This window comes from Mustela nivalis (assembly GCF_964662115.1).
Source record: "Mustela nivalis genome assembly, chromosome: 15".
In the NCBI taxonomy this organism is placed as follows: domain Eukaryota; kingdom Metazoa; phylum Chordata; class Mammalia; order Carnivora; family Mustelidae; genus Mustela; species Mustela nivalis.
The window spans coordinates 65,689,221-65,712,672 of record NC_139034.1 but is presented as its reverse complement, the minus strand read 5'-3'; the positions used below and the strand labels follow the sequence as shown (position 1 = coordinate 65,712,672).

General features: G+C 33.5%; 1 long non-coding RNA gene across 1 annotated transcript in view; it reads left to right on the top strand.

The window, feature by feature from the left end:
• Nucleotides 1-23,452, top strand: part of LOC309849309 — a 166,373-nt gene that overhangs the window by 73,446 nt on the left and 69,475 nt on the right. The window contains exon 2 of the long non-coding RNA XR_014303643.1: nucleotides 5,534-5,697. This is a non-coding gene — a long non-coding RNA (uncharacterized lncRNA). The remainder of the gene's footprint in view (nucleotides 1-5,533; nucleotides 5,698-23,452) is intronic.

Below are 23,452 nucleotides of genomic sequence, written 5' to 3'. Positions count from 1 at the left end.
AACTTAGTTGATAAAATAATTGATAATCATTCAAAGTAATATTTTGTATTAGTTTTAATTATTAAAAATCAAGTAAGTGATACTAATAAGTGCTCCAGCAACTTTGTGTAGGGAGAAATCACTTTGACCTAAGGAGATGAGTCAAATTTTCTCATCTTAATTTGGATTTGAAATAGACTTTACAGATTTAATGAATAGGCAAGATAGGTTTAGAATTCAGAGAAAAGTTTCCTAAATAGATACGTTGAGCAAAGTCAGATATGAGAGTGATTAATTAATTGAAAAGCAGTGATTTTGAACCAAGGTTTTTATTCATAGAAATAAATATTACCTGTATTCATGTCAACAAGTAATTACTGATGGGATAAGAAATTTTCTATGCACTTAAAATACACTCCTGTACAGACAAAGCTTTATGCCCTCCAGGAGTTGGCATTCCAAAAAGAAATGTTAAACAATAATCAATAAACATAATGTCACATGAAGTAAATAGTAAATAAAATGGTGTTACAAAGAGAAAGTTGTTACAGAAAAAGGGAAACAAAATTAGGAATTTTATTTTTGATACTCTATTCTATTCTCTATATTATTTATAAAATATCTTAGCTTTTATAGTAGCTTACAATGATGTCTTTTAGGAAATGAGAAGTTAGCCATGGGGACAATGAGGGAGGAGGGCATATAGGCCTGTAAAAGTAAGTAGTATAACTGCCCTAAGCAAGATGCATGCCTGGTGTATTGGGGGAACAGAAAACAGATTGTATGGCTGAAAGAGTTGGAGAGATAAATAGGGAATGGGGTCAGAGAAGTGATGGGATCAGATCTTGGAGGAATTTGTAGGCCATTTTAAGAACTATACAAAGGCCTTAAAGATCAGTTCCTTCAATCTTCTATAATTAACTGATTACCAAACTGAGGCCAGAAGAGAATAAATGAATTCATGATCTTAAAGAATTGTCTTTTCCAATATGGTTCACAATAATGCAGTTTATGTGCTAATTCAACAAACATTGATGGAGTATACACACTGCACCAGTGGATACAGTAATAGAGCGGGAAAGAAAACCATAAAACAAGACAACTGTGTTCACTTTTTGTAAGTTCTTTAATGGTGTGCATACCATAGTGGAGAAAGAATTGAAGGACACATTCCAGAGGCAGTAAGGGCAAGCTGACTGGACAGGGAGAAAGGCCTCCAAATGCACGAAATGCTTGAGAAATCCTGAAGTACATAGATAGAAGCATTCTAGCCAGAGCAGAGGCACAGAAACATGCATGGGTAGAACACAGAGGGAAGAAGATTATAACCGTAAAATAACAATATACAGATAAACATGGGGAAAAAAATGGAAGAAGAGGAATGTAAGAAATCTGGAGAAGTAAGAAAGGATGAGATTGTGAATAATGTTATGCATCTGTTAAAAGGTATGAGGCTATTTGAGGGTTAAAGGAGACCCATGAAATACAAGGAAAAGAGATGAGCATTGGCTTTCATTCAGACTTATGTTTTATGAATATAATCTCTATGATCAAGCAGGGAATCCTATGTAAGGAAGCCAACTTGAAACAAGACAAATTAGGATGTTATTGAAATAATGGAAGAAAAAACTAACCTAATGATTGCAGAGGAGACCATAGGATCCAGGAACATTTGATAAGTATTAGGAATACAATGTGGTGGATTACTAAAGGGTGTGGGTGAAAAAAGATGAGAGGGAGCTAAATACAAGATCTAGAATGATAGTGCTTTCACTCAATGAAACGGTGCAACAATAGGGACTTGACTCTGCTTCCTGCAGTTACCAGAGGCCCATCAGCCCCCTATTTCTAATGACAAATATCTACTTCTAGTAACTATGAGGGCTTCATCTCTATCCCTGCTATCTGAATTTAAATTTATTTTTTATCTTCTGCCCTAGTTAGTTATTCCCCTGTTTTGGTTTCAAGTTTGGTTAAATAAATATCTAAGACATTTTTCTAACACTTGAGCTGTTATCGCCATGTAGGTATGTGTGTATGTGTATGTGTGTGCAATGGAAGTAGAATTTTAGTTCACTAAACTGATCAGAAATACCATCCAACAAAGATATGTAAGCTGTCCTTATGAAATTTTGCTAAACAGATTTCTTACCTAGGACACTGCTATTGTTACAAACAGGAATAGGCACAGTGTGCAAAAACAGGAAATAAAGAGATCAGAGAAAGTGTATAGATTTATCGATAGGGCTAGTACATCTCTGATATAATGTCATCTGACCATATTAATAGCTAGATAAAAGATGGAAAATATATGATCAACTAGAAGGGGAAAATTATTTCATTATTATATTTTTTAAATGAAATAACAGTAAATTTTAATGTAAAATGGCATCAGGCTAGTAGAACTTGAACTTCAATTCTAATATAAAATCCCTATGGAGAGAAAGAAAGAGAGTCACATCACTTATGAAGTTAAAGACAATTGTATAACTTGAATCCGTTCTTCAAGCACCCTCCACTAATGGTAATTTTAAAGAGTTTTGCTAGATTTACCAAGTTTTTCTTTAACTCATTTCATAACTGAGCTTTTAATCTTGAAACCAGCAGCCTCATGTCTCTTCAAGGTAAATTAACTGCTTCCATTCCTGTGCTGCTATATGTTTTATATTTCTCTTAGCATTTGCTTAATTCTCCTCTGCAAGAGAGTAGGTTTGGTTACTATTTCTCTCACTAATAAACACCTTGAAGTTGAGGGAGCATGTGTTTCTCATCTGTGTATTTCCTTCAGTATTCATAAGGCACTTGAAAATGATTGTTCAGTCATTTAATGAAATTTTGTTATCAGGATGACATTATAATAGAGAGCAATTAAATAATGCTTTGTTGTGTGTTGCCTTAGTGATTTGGAAACTACTTCATGTAACAGAATGAAATAAAATAGGCATGATTTGAAACTACATTTTAGTTAACTGGATAGCTCATTATCCTGGCATTTATAAGTCATATTTTTATAGCAATCTTAGTTCATAACTTGTCACATAGTATTTTCCCATAGTTTCAAAGAAGGAAGCATTTCTTTGAAAATTTAATGCACAAAGAGATAGTATGTAGTTTTGTTTGTTTTTTTTTTTTAAGAGAGAGAGTGTGGGCATATGTTTGGGTTCTGGAGAGCAGGGTAGGGGCAGAGAGAGGGAATATTAAGCAGGTTCTACTTCCAGCATGGAGCTGAGGCAGGGCTCCTTCTCTTGACCCTGATCATGACCTCAGCTCATGATCTTAGAGGAAATCAAGTCAGACACTTAACTGACTGAGCTCTTGGGGTGCTCCAAGAGTTCTATCCTAAAATGAAATGTAAAACAGGGGGTGCCCATTGGCTCAGTTGATTAAGCATCTTGACTAGTGATTTTGGCTCAGGTCATGAGCTAAGGGTCCTGGGCTCAAGCTCCTCAGCATGGAAGTCTGCTTGTCCCCCTCTCTCTGCACCTCCTCCCTCTCTGCTATGCTTGCTCCATCCAAAATAAATGAATAGATAAATTCTTAAAAAGAAATGTAAAACAACTATACTTTTACTCAAGGAATTTTCTAGTCAATGATAAACCTGAAAATGTATAGTTTTTAAATTGTGACAAAAGTTTAGAAGAACAAAATTATGTATGCTTTTCCTATGAGAGAGTATACCTATATTGATATCATTGTCAATAATGAGACATATATTTATTAATAGATATAGATATATAATTATTATTAGAATCATTAGTATCTTCTTTTAAATTCAATTATGATAGGATAAAGGTAATTAGCAAATAAACTCTTTAAAACTTTTAAAATTTAGTAAACAATTTCATATGATTATTTTATGACATTAAATAATTTATATAATTATATTGTGAGACAGGTGTTGCTTTCTGATTTTTCCATCTCTCCAATTGAGTATATTTTATTTTCTCAAGGTTCTATTATACGTAAGTGGTAGAGACAGTAGCTGCATTATTATGAGGTCAAAATGCCATAACCATTTAACTGAGCTACTATATAAATTTGTTAATAAACAGTGTGTATTTAGAAATAAATGTAATACTTTCTATTACTATACTTAAATTTCTACATTGCTTCTTCCCTTAGAAATTAAAAGCTTTCACAACTATATATTTCCTCATAATTCCAGCCCTATCACTCTTGGAATAGAAAGAAAAAATGCATATGAATGTTTACTCTCAGGAGATTTTTTCCAGGTATCAAACATTTCATAGTACTTTCAAACCCTTAGTCAGCTACTGTGTCATATGTTGGATTTCAAATTCTGCATTTCAAAAATATGACCATCTTATACCTTACATCCTAGGCCTAAGTGTGTCTCAAAGATGCCAACAATATTTTGGTCCATTGGTTTCTTTTTGGAAAGAAATATAAAAGATAACCCTCATTAGCTGAAAGACTATATATGTCCACCACCTTTAATGATTATGAGTATCAAAGCATTCTACATAATCTAAATTCTGAAGCTTTGTTGACTTTTGGAATTTCAATTGGCTGATTAATTGAATTAAAATGAATTTATTTAAAAATAATTATTAGTCATGAGATAAACTGTAAGAATTTCAAATACAGAAAAATGATAAGGAATGGAGTACTAAAATAAACCTATATTTTTTCTTTCTACTTTTATCAGTTTTATGTTTTATTATCTATTATGTATACACATTAAATACATACACATATTGGATATATGTTATATATACAGTGTTTAAAATTTTATATTGATATGCATTTTAAAAACAACTGAGTATTATAAAAAACATGAATCTATATGATTTGAATTTAGCAGATAACAAGAGCATTCTATGATTGAATCTGTATTTTACTGTGTATGACTATAGTTTCAAAATATAATGAAGTTTTAAAAGTGAAAAAACATATGATCAGGGATAGTCCTTTTCTTTTTTGAAATGTTAGCTGATTTTGAATAAAAGAGTCTAAATTAATTTAACAAAAGGCTAGCATTTAATTCGCTCTCTATTTTGACATAAATGGTCCAATTTTAGTAATTCATATTGTATGACAGATACCGTAAATTGCAAAGCAAAATCTCCTTAGAAATAATTACTAACTTATGAAACAATTTAGTGCCACTATCTGTTTTTTTATATTTAAAAAAATCTTTAGCAAAGAGTTTTTATATTTTTTCAGAGTCAGAACAAAGGTAAAATGATACATTCCAAATTGAGAACAATTATACTTTAAAGTAGTATCTTGACCTATGTGATATCCTTACAGTAATTGGAAGCAAATATCTGTTAGGAACTTACTACATAGTCCATGCTTATGTAGCTTATTTTGTTACTCCAAAAAAATATATGTAACAGAATGTATTTCTGTTATGATTGATACCTATGCTTCTAATCTTTTCCAATACTTACAAAATACCTCAAATCTGTGATAAATAATTCTGCAACACAATTGTACTAAAATTTTTAAGTAAAGAAAGCATCATGCACACATCACCCCAACACCTATACCTGGTACCCACAACTATTGAAAATTTATTTTCTTTCAGCAAAAACTTCCATTTTATTGCTCCTCTGTTGTCATGGTTTCTGCCATCTGAAGTGTCATCTGTGATCTCATTACTTCATACATTTTGAAAATCTCTGAACCAGAAGTTGAACTTAGCAAGGATTCTGAGGAGAGGCAAAGAGGTCAACATCTCCAGTGCTGACAGTAAGTAGTATCCAGCTTGTGTCTTCCTGTTCTGTGCTCCAGCTTTTGAATTCTCTTCTCCAAATCTTTTTTTTTTTTCTTTCTGCTCCTTGATTTCAATATCACTCTGTACTGTATCCTTATATTCACTCTACTATAGCTAAATATAACCACCTAGTCAATAATCATTAAAATGAATTACTGACAAATGTGATGCACTGTTCTGAACTTGTGAGATACAGTAAACAGGGCAAATAAAATTCTTATTCCATGGAGTTTATACTCTTGTCACAGCTGAACTCAATTACCCATTAAATTGCAATGGATTGCAAAGCTTACTAAAATAGTAGTTACAGATTTTATTTTAAAACACTTAATAAAATTTACCAAGATGTAAGCAATAAGCTAGGTACCAAAAATATGCATATTAAAAACATATTTCTTGGGGCACCTGGGTGGCTTAGTGGGTTAAGCCTCTGCCTTCAGCTCAGGTCATGATCTCAGGGTCCTGGGATCAAGCACCATAACAGGCCTTCTGCTCAGCGGGGAGCCCGCTTCCCCTTCTCTCTCCTGCCTCTCCACCTACTTCTGATTTTTCTCTCTCTGTCAAATAAATAAATAAAATCTTTTGAAAAAATAAATTCAAAAAACATATTTATTTGCACTTAAATAGTTAATAATATACTGGCCACACAATAATATATGCTAAAATAGTGAAATATTTACAAATTTGGAAGTTCTAAAATCAAATGCTGTGAGTGAATCTAAGCTTTAATACTAATTGGCTTTTGAGACAATTTGTTGAATCCACATCAATAATCATAATACTGACAATAGTAATGAGAATGATAATAGTAATAGTCTAACTCATAGGATTGCTGCGAAGATTGAATGTCATAATGAGAGTTTTGCATATGGTCTGGCACAGAATATGTGTTCAGTGAATATATTTTTGTTGGAATAATGTTGTTATCATCCTATATAACAATATATATGGTAAATGGTCTAGAAGTATCTATGATCTGTTAACCTATTTCTGTCTGGATGAGAAAGATAATATTTAATTATTTAACTTAGCATCAAAATGTTTCCTTTCTGAACCTCAGTTTTTAATACATAAAATGGCAATAACTTTTGTACCATAATTAAAGGAATAAATAAAATGGGCCACATGAAAGTGGGATGTAAATTCCAAACATAATGTAAATACACAATATTCTTAATATACTACAGTAAATTTATAAGAAAACAAGGGTCATTTGAAGGTGAATTACCTGAAAATCTGATGTTTGGTGTACCAGTAGGTGCCCATAATTAAATTATAATATAGGCATACCTCATTTTATTGGACATTGCTTTATTGCACATGGCTGATAATTGCATTTTTTACAAATACAAAGTGTGTGACAACTCTGCGTAAAGTAAGTCTATTGGTGTCATTTTTCTAACAGAATTTTCTCAGTTCATGTCTCAATATCACATTTTGATGATTCTCAAAATATTTCAAGCTTTTTTCGTTATTATTATATTTGTTATGGTGATCTGCAATCAGTGATCGTAGATGTTACCATTGTGTTTGTTCTGGGGCTATACCAACCATGCCCATATAAGATAATAAACTTAATTACTAAATGTTTTGTGCCTCCTGACTGCTCCACCAACCTGACATTCCCATTTCTTGTTCCTCTCCTTGGGCCTCCTTATTCACTGAAGCACAATAATATAAATATTAGACTAGTAAACCCTGCAATGGCTCCTAAGTGTTCAAGTGAAAGAAGAGTTGCACATCTTTCACTTTAAATCAAAAGTTAGAAATAATTAAGCTTAGTGAGGAAAGCATGTTGAAAAATGAGATAGACCAAATGCTAGGCCAATTATACCAAACAGGGAACTTGTGAATCAAAGGAAAATTTCCTGAAGGAAATTAGAATTGCTACTCCAATAAACACACACAAAAATGATAAGAAAGCAAAAGATCCTTTTTGCTGATATAGGGAAAGCTTTAGTGATCTGGATAGAAGATCAAATCAGCCACAACATTCCCTGAAGCCAAAGTCTAATCCAAAGCAAGGCCATAACTCTGCAATGCTATGAAGTTTGAGAGAGGTGAGGAATCTGTAGAAGGAAAATGTGAAGCTAGCAGAGGTTGGTTCATGAAGTTTAAAGAGAGAAGCCATCTTACCCCTGGGGATAAAAATAAATGTTTATAAAAAATAAAAAATTAAAAAAGAAAAAAAAAAGTGTAATGTGAAGCAAATGCTGATGTGGAAGCTGCAGCAAGTTATCCAGAAGATCTAGCTAAGATAATTAATGAAGGTGGCTACATTAAACAACAGATTTTCAGTGTAGACCAAACACCCTTTTATTGGAAATTATGTTATCTAGGACTTTCATAGCTAGTGATGAGAAATCAGAGTCTGGCTTTGAAATTTCAAATGACTGATTGACTCTCTTATTAGGGGCCAATGCAATGGTGACTTTAAGTTGAGACGAATGCTCATTGAACATTCAAAAATCCTAGAACCCTTAAGGATTATGCTAAGTCTGAGGCACTTGGCTGGCTCAGTGGGTTAAGCCTCTGCCTTCAGCTCAAGTCATGATCTCAAGGTCCTGGAATCGAGCCCCACATAGGGCTCTCTGATCAGCAGGGAGCCTGCTTCCCTTAGTCTCTCTCTGCCTGCCTCTGCTTAGTTGGGATCTTTCTCTCTGTATGTCAAATAAATAAATAAAATCTTTTTAAAAAAGAATTATGTAAAGTCTACTCTGCCTGTGCTCTATACAATGAACAAAAAAGCCTAGAGGGCAATACATCTGTTTACAGCATGGTTTACTGAATCTCTAAAGCCCACTCTGGAGACCTATGTCTCAGCAAAAAAGATTCATTTTAAAAATATTACTGCTCATTGACAATGCACCTGATCACCTAAGAGATTTGTTAGAGATACACAATGAGATTGCTGTTGTTTTTGTGCCTGCTAACACTGGGAAGCCAAAAAACTCATTTGACTCACTTTATTGCAATATTCACTTTATTGCAGTGATCTGGAACTGAGCCTGCAATATCTCTGAGGTAGATACCCATATTATAAATTTTATGAGACAGCTGTGAAAGAGTATAAATACGAAAGTATTAGTACCAGGAGATTGAAATAAGAAAAAAGAAGTAATTTTCATATTGCTAAATATTATATTTAATAAACTATGCTACATGTTCATCATCATCATTCTTTATGTATCTCTGAACCTCAAACCCCACATGCAAAAGAGAAATAATATCAGCTCATTCAACAGATTTGATGAATGAGACTTACAATAAAATGAGCTACTCTGGGGGCGCCTGGCTGGCTCAGGGGGTTAAGCCTCTGCCTTCAGCTGAGGTCATGATCTCAGGTTCCTGAGATTGAGCCCCGCATTGGGCTCTCTGCTCAGTAGGGAGCCTGCTTTCCCCTTCTCTCTCTCTCTGCCTGCCTCTCTGCCTACTTATGATCTCTCTCTCTCTCTCTGCCAAATAAATAAATAAAATATTAAAAAAAAAAAAAGATGAGCTACTCTGAACCCTAAGTAAAATGCCTGTCCCATAGTAGACACTCTATAAATGCCATACTCTCTCTCATTTATTCTTCCCTACTTCTTGTTGTGGGTAGGGGAAATAAAGAATGACTGGCATAAGAAACAAGCTTCATACAACCACTTGAATTGCTTTCTCCATACATTACCATGTTGCGAATATTAAAAAAGGTTTTTTCTATAAACACGGTATTGTTTAAATTTTATTCATTCTTTTACAAAAAAAGTCAGAGTGAGAGAGAGAGAGAGAGAGAGATCAATTGTTAAGTGAGAAAATGTTATCAGCCAATATACCCCAAGGTGAAGACCGGAGTAAAGTCCTTCATTTGTCTGGAGACACCAGGTTACATTTGTTATTTTCTGACAAACAATGAAATTTCTCTGGAGCTGAGAAAGAATTATAAAAATTTTATTGTAATTTAAATTGTTATTTATATCACAATGTAGTCAGAACTTACAAATGTTTGTTGTCTTTGAATTTCTCTACCTTCAAATGATTGAATCATATGACATACTGTATATTTACTATGGATATGTTAGATTATGTTGCCATTTTTAAAATAATATATAAAAGATCTGTATACTTCTAAGTGTTTATATTTTGGGAAAGCTCGTTAGTCAAGATTTACTTGAATATATAAAATTTTTAAAAATCTTTTTAAGCTGATGTAGTTTTCACCAACTAGAAAACTGGAAGACAATTTACTAAAAGGCTTACAATATTTTTGTGATTATGTTGGACAGTCTCCACAATCATTTCCAAAGCTTATACTATCATCATGTCATAGGTGAGGAAATAAACTAGGGGTAATGTAGAAATAAAAATGTATATAATTGTTTTAGTTATTTGCTTCTCACATTGAAAATATGTAATGGTAAAAAAAAAAAATTAAAGTCAGAAAAGGAGAGGGGAAGAATATTTTGCCTCTAAACAGAATTGTGGCAAAATAGAAAAGAAAATGATAGTTTGAACTTGCCTTGCTCAATCTTACAGCATAAAAGAAAAATGAAGATAAAATAGATTAGTTAAGTGTATCAGAATATTTTTACCTACAATTAATAGAAATTCTAGCCCAAATTGCATATAACAAGAAAATGGGATGCAGATACCACTAATTCTTAGTAATTTCATTCAAAATCTCTTGAGTTTCACACATTTCCCTTTGCCAGTCCCAGAGTCTCTTCTTTTATGCGAAGGTTTATTATATCATGGTTAAAATTACAACTTCACCTGCAGTCCACCTTTGTGAACATGACTGCATCCAATGAAGGGAAGAGAAGTGTCTCTCTACATACTGCTTTAGTCATGGTGGAAATCCTTTTCCATAGGGCCATCCAGCCTCACACCCTTAATATATCATTGGCAAGAACTGACCCAAATTGCCCATCTCTTTTAAACAGTTACTGACCAAGGTGAAAAAATTACCAACATTACTTAGTTCAAGCATCGTTTACACGCTGGGCCTGGAAAGGGACCCATTTTTTTCTGAACATATCTTCACTACGTCTAGATTATTTTGGCAAGAAAGAAAGAGAAAATAGCTTCTGAATTAAGCTATTCAGAATGAAGTTGAAGAAAATAGCTTTTGTATCTCTCACTTTAAGTATGAGTAACCTGGAGACAAGGTATAATCCTGAGCTGGGGTTTGGGGCATTATTCTGTTAGGCATTATTTTTGGGGGGCATTATTTTTGTTTTGGGCATTATTTTGGGCATTATTCTGTTCCAAACTGACTAGGTTCAGGCACCAAAGCATTATACTACCTAAGGGAGTGCCATCCATATTAAATCCATGTGCTACTACCTACAGTTTTACATCATATACCTTGGGTAGCCATTTGCATAAGCTCTGGCAGATATAGTGCCTTATAATTATCACAAAGAGCTTTGTATAAATTACCATAGGTTTCAACAGACCTTTATTATATACTAAGCCCTGACTGCCACAATACAATAACCATTTAATATTACTAAAATATATATCAAACATAACATGCCAGAGATAATCCCTTAATATATGTTCTAATTTAATCCTTGCAAACAGCCTTATGAAATAAATTACTCTATTTTCCCCATTTACAGAGGAGGAAATTGACTCCTTTATAGTTTAAATATCCTTCCCAGTATCGCAGTTAGTAAATAATAGAGATAAAGCTAGAGCTTGTAAATATCAATTACAATATTAATTCATTGTTGTTAAACACCACTCTAGCATATTTTAGAAATGTAACTAGGAAAAAGATGTGTGATCAATGGGCAAGAAGAAAAAGAACTGGAATATAAAGTGTATCTTGGCCATAAAAATGAGAATTTTTTTTTTTCAAAATGAGAGAAATAAATAGAGTGCAGAGCTGAAAAATCCAAGGGATGCTCCTGGACACAATATTTGCACTAATTAAGAGAATGTTGGTTTCGCTAAATTTTAAAATCTGGAATGAGTCCAGAATTAGATAATGAGGTGTTCTCAAACCCAATGCAACCATATTCATGATTCATGAATCATAGTGTGAGCAAAAGTTTTATAAGTTAATTGCCTTCTGTATTCTAAATGATGGAAGTAGAAGTAGTAACAGCAAAGGTAGAAGAATTTACAATTTGTTGATAAATAGACACAATATATTAATAAGGATGGAGAAACAGCAAAATATCTTATCATACCTATATGTTTTCAGGTTCAGATTATCCTGAAATGCTTTTTATTTTTTTTTAAAGATTTTATTTATTTATTTGACAGACAAAGATCACAAGCAGGCAGAGAGGCAGGCAGAGAGAGAGGGAAGCAGGCTTCCTGCGGAGCAGGGAGCCCGATGCGGGGCTCGATCCCAGGACCCTGAGATCATGACCCGAGCCAAAGGCAGCAGCCTAAACCACTGAGCCACCCAGGTGCCCCCTGAAATGCTTTTTAAATAGGAGACTGATGCAAACAAAAGTATAAAGGATAGTGTCTTTAAGGGCCATTCCTTTTGAGGCTTTGTAGTCTTGGAATCTTTTCATTTTCATTTCCTGGTCACATTACAGTGGGGAAAATTAGCCTCGTGAGATTTCAAATTCCTTAGCTGTTAAATATGAATTAATAATATCAATTTTTCTTTGTCTTTTTGATTTGAAGGTAATATATGTCAATCACCTAGCTGAGTAGCTATATGGAACATACCAGGCATAGTTTCTCTCTCTTAATAGGAAGAAGAGCTATGAAAAAGATGTGAAATTTCTATTTGTGTTTCTCTTGTCTTTTACCTTACCCCACATATAGATTACATTCAAAACTGATCTTTAGAATCTAATATCTTAAGTATTAATTCATGAACTTTAAGTACCTCCCTTCAACAGAATATGGTTCCTTATTATAGAGGAAAAAATTGTATACAACTTCTTTTCAAAAGGATCAAAGTCAACACGTACACATCACAGTTATGCCCAAGGGAATAAGAAATCTGAAAAGGTAAGTTCTCATTTTATACTGCTAGTCTGTGTCAAGATGGCAAGTAATAGCACCAAACTTTGCAAGCCGTAAATAAGAAAATCTTATCAATATATTATATTATCTGTCTTCTTCTATTTGGTGTGTCTTTATGTTACTGATTACCTTACTTGATAAGAATTAGTTTTTAATTTCAATCATATTTTAAAATTCAATATTAAAAGATAAATATAAAATGTATTCCAAGTGAGTTTTCCCCATAACATTCAATTACATATAATGGAAAAACAAAAACTGAAAAAAGTAACCCTAATACATGAACTCCAACATTTTTACATTTTATGAAGCAAAAGTATTAAATGAAGCAAAACAAAGAACTACATCTCAAATAAATCGACTATACAGTCTACTGTATTAATTTATCACTACAGAGAAGGAAAGTCATATCTCAGAATAAGAGCCTTTTAAATTATAATACCTTAAGTACATAAAGAATTTATTATGTTGTCATTAGCTTTCTCATTTAGCTACATAAAAATGACAATTTAACACATTGGCAACAGCTCTTGAGTATTATTGTTCCAATAGACTAAGATGTGCACTATACAAGGAAAGACATTTTTAAAGCCATAATAAATGGAACATTTAGTCTTAATAGTATTTATATTTAAAAGACAATACATATATATTTTTGTTTTTTAAAATGTTCCCATTCCCTTTTTTTAAAGTTTTTATTTTAATTCCAGTTAGTTAACATACAGTGTTACATTAATTTCAGGTATGCAATATAGTGATTAAACCCTTCCATACAACATTCAGTGCTCTTCAGAAACGTACTCCTTAATCCCCAGCACCTAATTAACCCATCTTTTTACCTGCCTCTTCTCTGATAACCATCAGTTTGTTCTCTATAATTGAGAGTTTGTTTCTTGCTTTGTCTCCCTCTTATTTTTCCCCCTTTATTTGTTTGTTCTTAAATTCCATATATGAGTGAAATCATATGGTATTTTTTCTCTGAAGTATTTCACTTAGCAATATACTCTCTAGCTCCATCAATGTTGTTGCAAATGACAAGATTTCATTCTTTTATGGCTGAATAATATTTTATTGCATAGATGAATCAATTTTAAAGCAACATGAACCTAGAATCCTATTAGACTTTCACCCTTTGCCAGTCTCCCAGTCGTCTCACCTATCCACACCTACCAAGATGCTTTAGCAGTTCATATTTAGTGTGTTTTTCCAAAGATTTTTAGATGAGATAATTTGTCTTTAATGAGGATATATAAGTAGGTAATGAGACAATTAACAAATTTACATGATTGTAAAAACAAGCATCAAACAAACAGGAGAACACAATCACCTCACCTTAAGTATTTTGATCAGCTGGGAGGAAAGGCAGAGCAGAGAGGTGTTCAACTTTCTAGGGGAAATGTTCACTACCAGTTCACCTTTGTATAAAAATCAGTCAACGTGTTTTCAGAGGCAATGGAAAGTGGTCAAAGTTTGGTGAAGAGGTTTTCTATTGTGTCTTGATCATTAACTGTTTTGTCAATTTAGATATTTTGATATTGGGGAATCTTTTTTAAAATTTCTTTTCAGTGTTCCAGAATTCATTGTTTACACACCACACCCAGTGCTCCATGCAATACATGCCCTCCATAATACGTCCCCTTCCCCCTTCCCCTCCAAACCCTCAGTGATATTGGGGAATCTGAGTAAAGCAACTGAGTTGACATATTTCATTAATTCAGGAAACTCTTATGTTATTAGGCAATAAGGCTTTGTTTAATGTGGATAAATGAATGGGTCACTAATAATTTGATATTAATTTACTACTCATCCATTCAAATCTCCATCTCCTTTCCTGACCCACTCAGGCAGAGATGAGTGGACATTCCATTTGTTGTCATAACATTATTCATACTATAATTTATCAGAGATAAATCTTTGTTTAAATATTTACCCTCAAACCAGTGATGAGCAACACTTTTGAATCCTTTGTGATTTGTAACATAGAAGGTGTCCCATCATTGATGGTGCATATCACTATGTGGAAACGAAAATACTGTAATTTTTCTGTGTTGTTTTGCTGTGGTAGCTTTTGTATAATTACCTTTATGATTCTTTATGATTCTGTTAACTCATAATTTGAATATTTGTGCAATCAAATATGGCACAAGCTAATAGAAAATGTCCATATGCCTGAAATATATGGATATACTAGGTTCTAATTAAATCAGGTTAAATTATAAAAAATTTTAATATATAAAATATATTGTGGCACAAAAACATAGCTTTCTAGGGAATAACATTCTCCAGTAAAATGTTTTATTTCAAGTCAATGTAGAAATTTAAAATATATTGGGATAGTTAATTTTTTTTCAAATTCTGGTGTAACAATAACAGCAACAACAACAATAATAATAAACTTCAAGATAAGCAAACAACTGATATTTAGCACAGGAAACAATAGTTTTAAAGATGGTGACAAATATTCTTCCTCAAACATTTTTAGAACTGGGTGCCTGGGTGGCTCAGTGGTTTAAAGCCTCTGCCTTCAGCTCAGGACATGATCCCAGGGTCCTGAGATTGAGCCTTGCATTGGGCTCTCTGCTCAGCAGAGAGCCTGCTTCCTCCTCTCTCTCTCTCTGCCTGCCTCTCTGCCTACTTGTGATCTCTGTCTGTCAAATAAAATATATAAAATATTTTTTTTAAAAAATTGGTAACCTATATTTTAAAAAAAAAAACATTTGAAGAACTAATTCAGAAAAAATATTAGATGTGATGTTGGTACCGAAGTTATAGAAATTGGTTTAAGACTTAGTAATGTCAAGCACTGATAGTGTTGATGCTCAGATTCAAATGTGTCTGGGGAATTTAATTGTAGAACAGTGGGATTGCTTTTGCAGTCTAGGTAACTTTCAGAAATATTTGAAAACATTTTTAGGGTTGTCATAATGCCTAGAACGTTGCTACTATCTAGAAGGTAAAGGGAAGATATGTAAGTAAATATCCTACAGTGCCTAAGATAGCCAGACACTCTCCCCACTAGAAAGCATTATTTAGGCCAAAGCACAAAGAAAGCCAAAGCTGAGAAAGCTTACTGTAGAGGTGATGATGATGATGGTGATGATGATGACAATGATGCTTATTATCATTATTAATTTCCCTGACAGATCATGGGATAAGTTTCCACCAATTATAATGTTTCTATGTTAAAAGGGTATTAGGTTGTGAAATTTATTTTTAAAACATTAATTAATTAATTAATTATACATACAATATCTATTGTGACATGTTTAACACAATAAGCTTAGTTAATACATCCTTGAATTCATAGAATAAGCATTATATTGTTGTTTTTATGTGAACATATTAAAAGCTCCACTTTCATAGCAACTTTCAAATATACAATAGAGTATTTTTAACAATAGTCACCATCTGGATCCTTGGAATTTTTTCATCTTATAACTGAAAATCTGTCCCCTTTCCCCCATATCTTCACATTTCCTTCATCCCCTAACCTCTGACAACTGCCATTCCACAGATCTGTTTCTAAGAGGTCAGTGTTTTGGGATTCCATATATTAGTCTCTGTCTGACATAGTTCACTTAGCATAATGGCCTCAAGGTCTATCCCTGTTTCACAAATGCCAGGCTCTCCTTCTTTTATGTAATTTCTTTTTAAAAAAAATAAATTTAATCGACCAACCAATCAATATATCTAAAATTATGTCAGAAGCTTTGATACAACTCACCACAGCACTATTAACAGTGATAGCTTGTAAAACCAAATGTATGCAATTCTATACATTCCCTGGAAGAGAAATAGGATAATTTTGCTCATTCACAAGCATTTTCTGCCTTTATTTTGGATCCTATGAATAAAATTAAAATCTAAGGGACAGGTAAATTTAATTATATAACTTCTCTTAATAGAAAGACATCGATCAGGGGCGCCTGGGTGGCTCAGTGGATTGAGGCCTCTGCCTTCGGCTCAGGTCATGGTCCCAGGGTCCTGGGATCGAGCCCCGCATCAGGCTCTCTGCTCGGCAGGGAGCCTGCTTCCTCCTCTCTCTGACTGCCTCTCTGCCTACTTGGGATCTCTGCCTGTCAAATAAATGAATAGAATTTAAAAAAAAAAAAAAAAAAAAAAAAAAAAAAGAAAGACATCGTATCAAATTAAGAGTGCGTTCTACTATAAAAATTATGAAACCATGAACATCTAACATTAGCTTAACAAATAAGACTTTATCTCATAAAAGAAGTATGAGGTTGGCAGATCAGGACATGTAGTGATCCTGGACCCAAGTTCATTCTGGTTTTCTGCTCCATTATATTTGGTAAATTGTTTTTTTTCTTTTTATTTTTTATTTAAATTTTAGGTAGTTAACATAGGTGCAATATTGGTTTCTGGAGTAGAATTCAATGATACATCACTTACCCACAACACTCAGTGCTCATCATAGCAAGTGCCTTCCTTAATACCAATCACCCATCTAGCTCATTTCCCACCTACCTCTCTCCATCAATGCTCAATTTATTCTCTCTGGTTAAAAGTATTTTATGGTTTATTTCTCTCTCTACCTTTTTCTTTTCCCTCTTCCCATACATTCATGTTTTCTTTCTTAAAAATCCATGCATGAATGAGATTATATGGTATTTGTCTTTCTGTGACTGACTTATTTCACTTAGCAAGTAACCCTCTAGCTCCATCCATGTCATTGTAAATGGTAAGTTTTGATACTTTTTGATGGCTGAGTGATATTCCATTGTATATATACACCACATCTTTTTTATCCATTCATCAGTTGCTGGACCTTTGGGCTCTCTCCACAGTTTGACTATTGTTGATAATGCTGTTATAAACATCGCTGTGCATGTATCCCTTCAAATCTGTATTTTTGTATCCTTTGGGTAAATACCTTGTAGTACAGTTGCTGGATCATAGGTAGTTCTATTTTTAACATTTTGAAGAACCTCCATACTGTTCTTCAGAGTGGCTGCACCAGTTAGCATTCCCACCAACAGTGCAAGAGGGTTCCAGTTGTCAGCATCCTGACATGCTTGTCACAATTGTATAAGAAAATATTTTTGCACTCACTATGTTTTAAGCCATTGCCTGAGTATGAAGGAAATGAATAAAATTATAACCAGTGCACTAAAAATTATACATATTCCTAGCTATACCCATTAGTCACATGAATACCACTTCAGCTGGAGATAACAGCTTATCTTATATCCTTTATTTGACGTTCTGAGTAAATTGTTTTAAAATACTTGTAAGAGTTTCTGTTCTTCTTCATTTAGACTTCAGTTGAATGGCTGGATATTTGAAGTCACCTGAATATATTTTTTTAGTGTTCTATTTCTTGATATGACTCAAAGGACTTCAGTATACAGCTGCTATGATATTTTTTTCTTTCCTTTAATCCTATTCATTTTTACCTCTGCAAAATTCATTTATTCCTAGGTATGTTTGGCCTACACACACACACACACACACACACACACACATACACTGCTATTTGTATGTACATCTATATATCCTCTTTTGCATAAGATCTTTATATGTATGAAAGGGTACATCTCATAAGATATAAATTAATGCCTTAAAGTTCCAATTTAGTAGTGTTGTAACCAACTTTCATTTCATATTTCTTGAGCTTTACCATTTTTTATAAAATCGGTGTTATTTTAAATAATTGAAAGTAAAAGAAACAAAAGATTGATGATATTTAGACCTATGAAGGTGCAACATTAGATCTATTGTTTTAAATTCTTATGCTAATATAGAATATTCAAATCATATATTCAAATACGTATATTAAGCAATAAAGTATATAATTTTAATTACCTGCTACATAAAACTATAGTGTAGTATTGTGCTAATATTTTATATCATTTAATAAAAACATTTTTTTCCTGATGTACATGAAATTTCATTAGAATAAGTCATTAAAATGTGTAACTCGGGGAACCTGAGTAGCTCAGTCAATTAAGCATTTGCCTTCAGCTCAGGTCATGATCCCAAGGTCCTAGAATTGAGCCCTGTGTCAGGCTCCCTCTCCCCTGCTTGTGCTTTCTCTCTCAAATAAATAAATACAATCTCTGAAAGAAAAAGGTGGGAAAACTTTTTTTAAAGTATTTTAATATGATAAATAATGGGAATGGTATTAATGTTTTCTCAATTATTAAGGTATTGATTTGCACATACATTTGGGTGGATAAATACAGAAATATGATTTGAAGATGCTAGTGAGCTGGTATCTGACTTGATAACTGCAGGGAATTCTTGAATAAATATACTGCTAAAATAAAACAGAAGATGTTAGAACATTTGAAAAAACAGTCAGGGAGTGAAGTAAAGATGATTATCTCTTGGATGAACCTAGATATGTGTTGATGAGGCAGATGCCTCTTTTATAATAGTAAAAAGAAACCATTTCCCTTATTATAAGAATTTTTTTCATTTTTAAACTAAATTCTTTAGTGAAAATTGTAGGTAAAGGCATAAATGTAGGAACACCATGTAGTAGAGAAATAATGTTTCTAGGATAGCTAAATCTAGAAGGATGGAGGGAAGGAAAAAGGGGTATATAAAATAATAAGATGTCTAGTCTCATCTAAACTCAATTTTATATCATACTACAAAAAAATGCACTAAAGGAAAACAAAAGACTTCTATGATAATATTTGAATGCATTTTGCGTAATCTTTTTTTTTAACCATTTATAATATGTTATCCTTTTGGTAGGTGCTGTAGATATATTTTCAAGTGTAAGTCTCTCATAAAACATAAGTTTCGTATTATTATTACCCTAATTTACAATAGATGGTAATTGAAACACTGGAAGCTCAATTTGCAGTGTTAGAACTGGGAATCTGTAGGACTCATATTAACAAACCATTAACTGCTATGCAATTCAAGATTACACAGAGATCAATTCAAATAATATCCAAATTACTTACATGGCCTTTCTCATTTATCTTTGTATTCAACAGTTCATCCATTAACTATCCCTTGTTTCTTTCCATACAATTATTAAGCAATCTTTGAATGAGTGCCTGCCTGATATGTTACAGACACAGGGTTAAACTTGATAATTCAGAGATGCATGACAAAATTCTGGCCATTCAGCAATGTACAGAAGAGCTGAAACACAGACAACTGCTCAGACATATAACAAGGGACAAATAAGGGAGTGATAAGACAAAATCATACAGTATCATCACTTACTTTTTGTGATTATCAGGAGATGTTTTCCAAGAACATTGTATCTGAGTTGATATTTGAAGAATAAGTAGCAGTGAACTAGGACAGTAAATTTGCAAAGGGCATTCTAGACAAGGGGTAGGCACATGCCAAGATTTAGAAGTGTGAGAAAGCATCTGTAAAATTAAAGGTGATATAAAGAATTGAATTATTTGCATTGACTTTCAAGAGATACAAAGAAAAAAAAACGTGATTTTAATTGGCTGTGTTATTAAAAAAGGAGAAAAGAAAAAGACTAAAAATTCCCCTACTCTTGGCAAATTAGGTAACTCTCTTCTTGATGAGAAGAGAGTTGATTGTTCTACTAACAACTTCATCTGACTGAATGAGGCATGGAGGGCAATCTGCTTTACTGGAATTCCACCAAGTTAAATGTAAATTTCACCCAAAAACATGTATACAGAAGTATCCAGAATAAGGTCTGACCAAATATCTGGACATCATGGTCCAGCTAAAAGGACACTTAACATTAGCTATTACAGAAGAATACTTCTTTACAGAAGAGGACTTAATATCACCAGTAATATTCTTCATTTGGAAGGAGTGGAAATAATAAAAATTCTAAACATATTTACCAATTGGTAGGGAGGTCCATGTGACAGGTAAAAATAAAATCTCATTTTTTGTAAATTTCCTCCTCTTTGTTCTTTTTGAAAAAGGAGACTTGGACTCTATCCCTAAACATGATGGCTTCCCTAGCAAGGAGTGCATTTTAATAATCTTAAATTTTCCATATTATCAGAATACTTCTTTTTTAATTATAAAAAAAAAAAAATCAGGGGCACCTGGGTAGCTAAGTATGTTAAGTGGCTGCCTTAGGCTCAGGTCATGATCCTGTGGTCCTGGGATCGAGCCCCACATTAGGCTCCCTGCTCAGCCAACAGCCTGCTTCTCCCTCTCCTTCTGCCTGCTCCTCTGCCTACTTGTGCTGTCTATCTCTCTGTCAAATAAATAAGTACAATCTTTAAAAAAAAACACACACACATCAAAAATATATTTAAAACTGAGACTACCTGGAGACAGTAAAATTCTAAGTTTGACAAATCAATCCCCTCTGTATCCTATGTGAATTAGTCTTTGAGAAATCAATCTCCAGGAAACTGTGGTCTTATGTATTCAAATGGACAATTATGTTCATAGGTCCAACAGGCTTGGTATGCTAGTTTATTATGTTTTATCAGTAAGTCCTTAATTTGATATCTTGATCACTTAAACTTATGATCGCAGGTAGGGACATCTTTCTAGATCATTTTCTAAAAGGAATCAACTTCCTGTATAGTTTTATTGGATGTCATATATCCTACATTTAGACTAAATCTCATTCATGGTAAAAGATAAATACCTCCCAGACTGGGACACTTCTCCTTGACTTATCTTTCTATTTTTTTAAGAACTTGGAAAATCACTACTACAATAGTGTTACAGCAATTTTTGAAGGCTTGGTGTAGTCTCAAACCACTAATCTACTCCTGTCATATCTACTCGATCAAGTTACACCAGGGAAGCTATTTTATCTACCTCATTTTTCTTTTCCTTTCCTTTTTTTTTTTTTTTTTTTAAAGATTTTATGTATTTATTTGACAGAGAGAAATCACAAGTAGATGGAGAGGCAGAGAGAGAGAGGGAAGCAGGCTCCCTGCCGAGCAGAGAGCCCGATGCGGGACTCAATCCCAGGACCCTGAGATCATGACCTGAGCCGAAGGCAGCGATTTAACCCACTGAGCCACCCAGGTGCCCCCCCCCTTTTTTAAGTCTTTTAAAGTTACTCTCTCTAATATGCCCCTATATAAAGAGTGAATATATGTGTTAAATGCACTTATCCATTTTTACTTAGGTCTTACTTTAGGAGAAAAGTTTGGGCAAATGGCAGTACAGTTAATTTAAGAAAATTAAGATAAAAAATAATAAAATGCCTATGACTGTAAATAGGAGATGAGTTAGTTTATGGCATGATCATTTTCAGTCTAGGAAAGCAATAGCTCTCTTTTATTTTGTGGCAATTGTAACCCTAGAAAATTATAGATATCAATAGTAAGAATAAAGATATATGTTTAAAGAAGATGAGGGACACCAGGGTAGCTCAGTCCCTTAAGTGTCTGCCTCCTCGTGTCAGGCTCCCTGCGTGGCGGGAAGCCCGCTTCTCCCTCTCCCACTCCCCCTGCTTGTGTTCCCTCTCTCGCTGTCTCTCTCTCTGTCAAATAAATAAATAAAATATTTTAAAAAATTAAATACCCTCTCAATATACTTCTTATCATTATATTGTTAAAATAGTTAATATTATATAAATATTTAGTGAATATTTAAAGAATTCAATGAGTTATTAAATCTGTCCCTCTTTGAATCAAAATTGACCCTTCTCTATTGTCTTATGATAGGACTATAAATCTGCAAACTACCTTTCTTCACGGCCACCTGATTTTCTATTAGGTTTGCTTGTGTCAATATAGCAGGTATTATAAGGAAACTGGCAAACAAAATATGGAAGAAGGCACTTGATACTTTTTTCGTTTACTGCTGTTCCCGACAGCATTGTACCAATGTGAACTTACCCCACTAACAGCCATTTGTGCCTTTTTCAGCTTGTTCTCACCTTTCCAGAATTAGGTTCATGTTACTTTCACTTCAATACCAGCACCAGCTGGGCAAAACTCTTCTTCAGAGATGCAGGCCTCAGTTCTGTTGGCCCCTCTTTTCCAAGCCTCTGGGGTCTGACAGTAGCAGCTAATCCTATTTGTTTCTCCAGCACTAGGTTTAGGGCTGTTCCTTATAATTCATATCTGTTACTTTGGTTTTCCTTTGTATTTTTTAAAGTTGTCTATTATCCATATAACCAAATCCTTCTAATGACTCTCCCTGTTTAAATAATTAGTGTTGTCTATTTCTTCTGATGGGACACAGAATAGAGACTCCTGCCAATAGTTGTAGAAAACTTCTAAGAATGAGTCACTTAAATTTTAGAAGCAAATGAGAACTTGAGTGAATATAATCATGTAAAAATGTTGCAACTGTGGATTTCTAAAAAAACATATACACATGAATATATATAAATTTGACATAACTGAATTTTCCAATATCTTGAACTTCTTCTTTTTTTTTTTTTTTTTTTACCAGTTAATATATAACATACCATTTTCTAGCTTACAGCTTCTTTAATAAGCAATGTGGTATGCCAGATTATTGCACTACTGGGTATTTACCCTAAAGATACAAACGTAGTGATCCAAAGGGGCATGTGTACCCAAATGTTTATAGCAGGAATGTCCACAATAGCCAAACTATGGAAAGAACCTAGATGTCCATCAACAGATGAATGGATCAAGAAGATGTGGTATATATACACAATGGAATACTATGCAGCCATCAAAAGAAATGAAATCTTGCCATTTGCCACAACATGGATGGAACTAGAGCGTATCATGCTTAGCGAAATAAGTCAAGCGGAGAAAGACAACTATCATATGATCTCCCTGATATGAGGAAGTGGTGATGCAACATGGGGGCTTAAGTGGG